The sequence below is a fragment of the Mobula hypostoma genome, chromosome 19 (assembly GCF_963921235.1).
Source record: "Mobula hypostoma chromosome 19, sMobHyp1.1, whole genome shotgun sequence".
NCBI lineage: Eukaryota > Metazoa > Chordata > Chondrichthyes > Myliobatiformes > Myliobatidae > Mobula > Mobula hypostoma.
The window spans coordinates 12,901,850-12,911,384 of NC_086115.1; the positions used below are offsets into that span (position 1 = coordinate 12,901,850).

The window sequence follows — 9,535 nt, forward strand, 5'->3', positions numbered from 1 at the left end:
CTCTGGGCCTGAGCTCATCTCAGATGGACCGAAAGACTGTGGAACCGTGTGCTGTGGTCAGATGAGTCCACATTTCAGCTAGTTTTCGGAAAAAATGGACGTTGAGTTCACCGTACCAAAGATGAAAATGACCATCCAGATTGTTATCAGCGAAAGGTGCAAAAGCCAGCATCCGTGATGGTATGGGGGCGCATCAGTGCCCACAGCATGGGTGAGTTGCTTGCATGTGAAGGTACCACTGACTCTGAAAATGAATGGCGCATCATGAAGAGGAGAATCAGACAACGGAGACCACGGACTGTTGAGCAGCTGAAGACTTATATCAAGCAAGAATGGACAAAATTTCCAATTGCAAATCTACTACAATTAGTATCCCCAGTTCCAAAACGATTAAAAAGTGTTATTAAAAGGAAAGGTGATGTAACACAATGGTAAACATGGCTCTGTCCCAACTTTTGTTGAGTGTGTTGCAGCCATCAAATTCTAAATTTGTGTATGTTTACAAAATACAATTAAGTTGGTCAGTAAAACTATTGAAAATCTTTTCTTTGTACTTTTGTCAGTTAAATAAAGTTTCATGTGAATTAACATATCACAGATTCTTGTTTTTATTGCATTTTGGAAAATATCCCAACTTTTCTGGAAATGGGGTTTGTAATTTATAGTAATTTTTGCCTTGCACCGTAATGCTACTACTAAAAATATTTCACAACATGTCAGTGACAATAACCGGTTTCTAATCCCTCTATTCATCAACATTCTTTATACCATTTTATACACTTGTTATTCCTTTGACTTCCCAAAAATCATCAGGATTAAATCTCATTTTATCAACACTGCATGCAATTTTCTAATCTGATCTATATTATCTGACCTCAGCTATAAAATGCCAATTTAATATGCAAATTTCTTAGTACTCATCTAATTAAGTGTTGATAACATTAATACTTTTATTCCACATTATACAACTGACCATGATATCCTGATTATCTGGAAGTTTATCACTGAATAAATTACAGAAGTATTGAACGTTCAATATACATACACACATGAACAGCTCACATCATCAACAATCTCTAGTAATTCCAAGTGCCAGATGTAAATAAGTGACATGTAATTTTTAGTCAATATACTTAAAAGCAGTCAATTCACAATTCTAGTCACTCTCATTTCTTCTCCTTTCCTCACTAGCCCATCACCTCCCTCTAGTTCCTCTCCCTTTTTTTCCATGGTCCACTGTCCTCTATTAGATTCCTCCTTCAGCCCTTTACTTCTTCCACCTATCCCTTCCCAGCTTCTTACATCATCCACCCCCCCACCCATCTTTCCCTTAATCTCACCTATTACCTGCCAGTTGACATATTTCCTGATGTGTGTATATGTATACATGCATATACACACACAACTCCAGCAAATCAGGAAACATTAATAAATAATACTGTAAAAGAAAAATCTCTCATACCTGCAAAATACATGCAAAGAGAAAATTCACCAGGTTTTGCAAAACAAGTAGAGGCTAGGCAGCTTAGAAAATTGAGAATCCCAAAATAAGTTCCATAATATAAGCAAAACAACTGCAGAAAGGGATAAATTGCATGGAAAAATTTTGTCACATTGTCCATGAATGATGTAACAGCACAAGAAAATTTTCATAGACAACACACAGGAAGCACAATTTGTTTCTCGTGCTCCCAAGCCTGTTACTTTCCATTTGCTAATTTTACCATATTGAAACTTTTGAGCTAAATAACACAGAAGTATAACATTTGGCCAAATTTGCACCATGAGCACTATCAACAAATACTGCTACTCCTAATAGACCATTGAACTATGTCGCAAATACAACAGCTTAAAAGGGGAAGTTGGGATCAAACTTTAGGGGTAAAACTTGTTGGGGAGTAGCAACATTTCCTTGGCAGCTGCTGCCATTGACCCTCAAACCCAGTAGGTTCCACACATCACAAAGCAAATTAACAGACAGAATCAGCCAATGCTCCGTGCTACTGGGCTCAGCATGGGCTCCAGAAGGACAGCTGTGCCGATTTCTCCAGTACAGTAGTTCCATTGGGGACTCTACGCATAGATCCCACTTCAGAATGCTCAAACACATTCATTTCAAGGGAGATTTTATTGCTGCTGCAAAGAAGGCAGAGAGGGACTTTTTGTTTCAGTTATTTAGTAGCCATCACATATTTACGTGGTTTGATAACCTAGATTTACAAGTTATTAACAAGTGTAGAACCATATCTGCACATGCTCAATATCCTTCCATTCCCTGACTATCTGTGTGTCTGTCTAAATGCACCTTAAACTTGGCCATTGTATCAGCTTCTACCTGGTCACATATTTCAAGCATCAATCCTTCTGTGTAAAAAAACTCCCCCCCCCCACTTTAATCCTATGCCTTCTAGTATTTGATATTATACCTCAATTTTATATACTTCCTTTAGCCTTGATTTTCTAGGATAAACTAGCATAGCCAATGTAGTGTTTCTCCAAGGCAACATCCTAGTGAACCTCTTCTACACCCTCTCCAAAGGCATGGCCTCTTTCCTGTTGTGTCAGTACCAGAACTGCACAATATTCCATGAGGCCTAATCGAAGCTTTGAATTGTTGCAATATGATTTTAGATTCAATACCCCAACTGATGAAATTATACTATAGACTTTCCTTGCCACTTTGTCACTAGCGTTGCCACTTTCTGGAACCTATGGATTTCAACCCCAAGACTATTTTAAATCAACAGTCCAAAAGGCCAACCATTTACTGAACATTTTTCTCTGGTATTTGACATCCCACCTGCTAACAGATCACCTTATGCCTGCCCAGATGAAACTCCACCTGCCATTTCTCCTCCCAAATATACTGATGACAACTTTCTTCTATCCACATACAGGTTTCCCCCGCCATCCGAAGGTACAGCATTCCTATGAAACGGTTCGTAAGCCGAAATGTCGTAAAGTGAAGAAGCAACTACCATTTATTTATATGGGAAAATTTTGTGAGCGTTCGCAGACCCAAAAATAACCTACCAAATCATGCCAAATAACACATAAAACCTAAAATAACAGTTACATATAGTAAAAGCAGGAATGATATGATAAATACACAGCCTATATAAAGTAGAAATACTTTTCCACAATCATTACTGAACTGTTCACCGTAGCGAAAATCTCATGCAAGCGCCGTCGGCAGAAAATCTCACGCAAGCGTTGTTGGCAAAAACACGGCACAAGCGCTCTCCAATAACCTTTAAGCTATGAAGCTGCCAAATCACACCAAATAACACATTAAAATACACAGCCTATATAAAGTGAAATAATGTATGTACAGCGTAGTATCACTTATCAGAATCGGGACAGCGCCGAGCACACTGATGATGGTGTATTAGGCTGAGTCGTCGCAGGTTGGGTCGTGCAGTGGCCCCCACCCTCCAGGCCGCCGAGCGATACATTGCCGTGAAGCGTGCAGGAATGCAGCAGTAGCCGGGAGGTACACAGTACATCTTTAAGAAAAACGCCAAAATAAACAAGCTAATTAATTAGGTGCCACCTAGCACATAAATGTCGCCCAGATCAGTGCCGATTTCCGATTGCATCGCCTCTGATCTGGGCCGACAATTACGTGTCGGCGGCACCTAATTAATTAGCATGTTTATTTTGGCTTTTTTCTTAAAGACGTGCTGTGTGCCTCCCAGCTACTGCTGCATTCTCTGCGAATCGGTACAGTATCTGTCCGTGGCCTGGGGGTTGGGGTGGTGGGACACTGGGGTGCCATCTCGTCACCTGTTTCCATTAGAGCAGGAAGCTCATCTTCTCCTATGACTGCACACCTCGATGTCTAAGGTCGAGGTTTGTCCTCTGCTGTGGCTGATGTGGAAGGCTTGCTTGACTGCTGAGCCTCGCGCATTTTTCTATCACACAGTTCTTTAATAAGGACTCAAACCATCCTGCAAATATCTCCTAAACCGACGTACCCTTTCAAAATTAAGTGGTACTTTATCATTACTCATTTGGTTTCGATTGTTATCTTTTTTTCTTCCAATTGCATCAGCTCTTCATCTGTCAGTTCTTGGTAATGGGATGCCAAAACCTCTTCAACATCATGTTCGTCAGCTTCCACAAGCCAAACTCACTTCGTCCTTACTTCATTCACCACGATCAAAACGCTTAATTATGTCTAGTTTTACCATAAGTGTAACACCCTTATGAGCTCTTACAGCTTTTCCGATACCTTAGAACTCATCTTGCAAACGGCTGCTCACAGGCACGTGTTAAAGCAATGCCAGCGAGAATCCGAGGCAGAGCGGCTGCTCGGGGCACACGCTCTCATTTATCGTGCGCTGATTTTTTTTCGTAACAGTGAAAACACCTTCTGAAAGCGAAAACAGGGTACTAATGTAGGTCTTTCGTAACAGTGAGGTTTTGTAAAGCGAACGTTCAAAAAGCGGGGGATACCTGTATTCCAATTTTCACTTAAGCTACAAACATACTAATCAGATTACCTACATTCACATCCAAAACATTAACAGACCCCAGTACTGATAAATTATGGTATAAAAGTGGACAGACCTCCAGTCAGAGAAAGACCCCTGTCCCACTACCTTATTATCTTCTATGACAAAGCCAGTTTGGATTCAATTTACCAACTCGTCATGGATCCTATGTGACTGAATCAGCTGGATCAGGCCATTAGGAGGGAACCTTGTCAAATACTTTTACTAAAGTCCGTGAAGACACTATCCACTTCCCGATCCTCAACCATCTTCTTCACTGCCTCAAAAAGAAATCCTCAATCAAATTTGAGAATCAGGGCCTCCTCCAGACAAGTCCAGGCTTTTCCAGATGGAAATTAGTTCTATATGCAAGAATTTTCTCCAGTAACTTCTGTACCACTTAATGCAAAGCTCAAGCCTATACTTCCTGTGTGTACCTGTTACTCATCTTAAGGACAACATTGGCTCATTTCCAATCCTCTGGTTTCTTACCAATAACAAAGGATACAAAGATCTGTTTCAAGGCCTCAAATCTTCTTCCTTGCTCCTTTTAGTAACCCTAAATCCCATAGAGCCTGGGAATCTATCCACTTTCTTTTTTTAAAATCATTTCCTCCTTAATATCTACGTCATATAGTCAAGAATATCAATACACCCTTCCTTAATCTCACTATCAACGTCTTCTCCTTTGGGAGTACTAATGCAATGTGTTCATTAGAGGGGCCTCACCAATGAACAAATTTCCTTTCTTGATCTACTCTTTGTCCAGCTACCTTCTTGCTTCAAATTCACATGCAAAATGACTTAGGAAACCTATTTGCCATGGACATTTCATGGCCCCTTTCAGCACTACTAGTTTCTTGTTTAATTTCTTTCCCATCTCCTTTTTATTCTTCACATTGAAAAAATTAAATGTTTATAAAGGCTTTGAATAACAAAGGCATTAATAGTGCTTGAAGTAGTAAGTGACAATTGTCAGTTGTTTCCTCAGTGGTTTCTTGGCTTTTTCTCAATTACCCACATGATTAAATTAGGTTACACGAGGCCCTTCAACCATACACAGCCAAATTCACAATGATGTATAAACAAAGGATGTTGGATAGTTAATTAACAGGGACATTAAATACATTTGATATTTAACAAATCTGTAAATCTGCAAAGTCTCTCAATTACCCAAGAATAAGAAAAACAGAATGCCTCACTTTTAATTCCTGAACTATATTGACAACTGAAACATAAAAAATGCTTTTGTACAGATAATGTATTAAACAGCCTCCTGAAGAAAAGTATCAATGTATAGATAAAATAGAAAGGTACAGTTTAACTATGATAATCTTCATGACTGAATACAGTACTTAGGAACATTTATACAGTATGCTCATATTGAAAAACTTTTTTATTTGGCAATGGACAAAAAGTTTAGAAACTGTGACAATTTAAAATCATTCTAACAACCCACATCTTCAGGAGAAAACGACTAAACGGGAAAGAAGAAAATAGGTGTTGCCTACATGAGTACAAAGCTTTAGACTTGAGATCTGATTGAAAGATAAAGCCTAGTCAAATTAACAATTGCGTTGAAAAGAACTGATTCTGCAAAGGTTGCAGAATTTGCACTGAAAATAACAATCATTCTGCAAAAGTTCAATAGGAAACCACAGTACTCCTCACTTATGGTACATGGTCAACCCTCCTGTTCTAGTAATGAAATTAGTATGCACATCTGTGATTACAGATTTCTGATATTCCTGACACTGAATGTAACCCCACTAATTACCTCCAGCACTGCAAAATAAATATTTGTTTTACTTATTGTTTAGCAAATAACTTTCAATCCATGTCAATATATTAGCCACTAATATCACACCTCAAGCTAACCTTTTCAGGGACTTCATCAAAGGCTTTATGAACATCCAAGTATAAACACATCCATTGGTTTTCTTTTACCCATTTCAATTCACTTCCTATTCCCTCACTGACATATCTGTCCACAGCCTCCTCTACTACCACAATGAGGCTAGATGCAGACTGGAGGAGAAACACTTCTTATTCCGGCTTGGTAATCTCCAACCTGACAACATCAACACTGATTTCTCCAACTTCTGGTAACCCCTCATTTCCATCTTTCTAAACACTCCCCCCACCCCCCATTTACCCACATCCTAAAACTTCCTCACTTGTTCTCTTCCCCTCCCCACCTTCACAATCTGCTCATCGTTTCCCTCTGGTCACCCACCTCCTTCCCTTTATTCCATGACCTACTGTCCTCTCCAATCAGATTCTTTTTTTCCTCAGTCCTTTGCCTTTTCCACCTAATGCCACAGTTTCTCATCATTCCTTATCATCGCACCCTCCTCCACTTACCCATTACCTGCCAGCTTGTACAGCTCCTCCTCCCTTTTTATTCTGCTTCTGCCCTCTTCCCTTTCAGTTCTCATGAAAAGTCTCGGCCTGAAACATCAAATGTCATCTCCTTCCATAGATGCTGTCTGACCTGCTGTTCTTCCATAATTTTGTGTACATTGCTCAAGATTTCCAGTATCTGCAGAATCGTTTGGGTCTTGACTCTGTCCTTATTTACTATCTTGTTACCTCATTCTATACAATAGCTTCTAGCATTTTCTCCATTACTGATGCCTGAGGTTTACAGTTTTCTCTCTCCCTCATTCTCATATAATGTCATTGCATTTCCTACCAATCAGTGGTGCTTTATAATCTGCAGAATTCTGGGTAATGATAACCGATGCTGCTTGTGCTGTTCTGCTGAACATTGTGGGCATGCTGTGTTGGCACCAGAATGTGTGGTGACACTTGTCGGCTGCCTCCAGCATATTATTGGGTGTGTTTGTTATTAACACATGCAAAACATTTCACAATATGTTTCAATGTATGAGTAATAAATCTGAATCTACTACTATCACAGCTACCTTCTTTAGGATGCAAAAATTATCAGGCCCTGCAGTTTTATTGCCTCTTGGTGCCATTAATCTAGCATTATTTACTAAGTTTTAATTTCCTCTGGTTCCTTGCCATTAGGCTCTCAATTCCCCTACATTACAAGAAAATTACTTCTGCTCTGTGAAACTAGAATCAAAGTATTTGCTTAATTGCTTTGTTGCCCATTTCTGACTCAACAGAACCTACACTTGAATTTACCAATCATTTCCTTATTTGTCAAAACTTCTACAGTCCACCTAATATCTCCACAAGAAGGGTCAGAGCCGTCTCTATTTCCTGAGGAGACTGAGGTCCTTTAACATCTGCCAGACGATGCTGAGGATGTTCTACGAGTCTGTGGTGGCCAGTGCTATCATGTTTGCTGTTGTGTGCTGGGGCAGCAGGCTGAGGGTGGCAGACACCAACAGAATCAACAAGCTCATTCGTAAGGCCAGTGATGTTGTGGGGATGGAACTGGACTCTCTGACGGTGGTGTCTGAAAAGAAGATGCTGTCTAAGTTGCATGCCATCTTGGTCAATGTCTCCCATCCACTACATAATGTACTGGGTGGGCACAGGAGTACATTCAGCCAGAGACTCATTCCTCCGAGATGCAGCACAGAGCATCACAGGAAGTCATTCCTGCCTGTGGCCATCAAACTTTACAACTCCTCCCTTGAAGGGTCAGACACCCTGTGCCGATAGGCTGGTCCTGGACTTATTTCATAATTTACTGGCATAATTTACATATTACTATTTAACTATCTATGGTTCTATTACTATTTATTATTTATGGTGCAACTGTAACGAAAACCAATTTCCCCCTGGGATCAATAAAGTATGCCTATGACTAAACATTTACTCTCCTACTCTAGTTTTGTTCTCCTTTGTCTTTATTTGAGAAACCTCCCCTGCTCCCAACTCAAGTTTTCCGCCAGTTGTGACAATCCTATATAGACTCTTATTTGAATCAAATATCAACATTAACTTATTTTGTTAGTCTCAATCAAATCATTTTCCATTTTTATGCCAGCTGGGAATGGATACCTTCACAAGGCAAGTATGTGGCTGTTCATCATCTATCCATCAGCAAGTCTTTAAACCCCAGTCTAGCATAATCAATTCAAAACTCACGTCTTCAAAAACGTTATTATGTTTAGAGTTTGCATACTAGCCTTATATTTAACTACTTCACCTTCTTTCAAAGCTGTCAAGGGAAAAAGGAGGACTGTTGGGATACTTGTGACAAACCAGAGCTTCCCACCGCTGTCTGTAAGGTGTTTGTACGTTCTCCCTGTGACAGCATGGGTTTCCACCGGGTGTTCCAGTTTCCTCCCACAGTCCAAATATGCATCGGTTGATATGTATTGATCATTGTAAGTTGTCCCATGATTAGGCTAGGGTTAAATCGGGGTTGCTAGGCAGCATGGTTCGAAGGGCTAGAAGGGATTATTCCGTACTGTATCTCAATAAGTAAATAAATTTAAATCATTTTTAACCTGCTCTCCACTATACTCCCATTACATTGCTTACATAGACAAGTCAAAGTAATTCAGAAGTAAATTTATCCTGAAAAAAAACTAGACATTTTCCATTTGTATACATTAAATACTACACTCTCTTTATCGCCCCTTTACAAGCTTTACAAGGTGCATTAGATTAAAAAACAGTATATTTCCGTCACCATCCCACTTCCCACCAATATAATTGGATAACATGAGAAAATCTGCAGAAGCTGGAAATCCAAAGCAACAACACAAAATGTTGGAGGAACTTAGCAGGTCAGGCAGCATCTATGGAATAAGAGTAAACAGTCGACGTTTCGGGACCCTTCTTCAGGACTTCGTTAGTTAGCTCGAAGAATACGAGGCAAGGTTTAGAGTAGATAAAGCGTGGGTAAATCAGAAATCGCATTAAACTCCTTTCACGATCCCCACCACCAAAACATAACACAAGAGCAACAAGAGTACAGCCTCAGAAGAAAAATGATTATTGCAAATATCCATCACAGAAATCACTTCCAGGTTAAAAAAAAACAACCTTAAACGTGTCACAATACCATCACAACATCGCATTGCATGTTACGATGCCTCATCTGAAAT

At 39.7% G+C, this 9,535-nt stretch overlaps 1 protein-coding gene across 2 annotated transcripts in view; it reads right to left on the minus strand.

Annotated features, from left to right (window-relative positions):
- The window catches only part of wu:fc17b08 (uncharacterized), a 118,038-nt gene that overhangs the window by 107,530 nt on the left and 973 nt on the right, over nucleotides 1-9,535 (minus strand). The window lies entirely within an intron of this gene.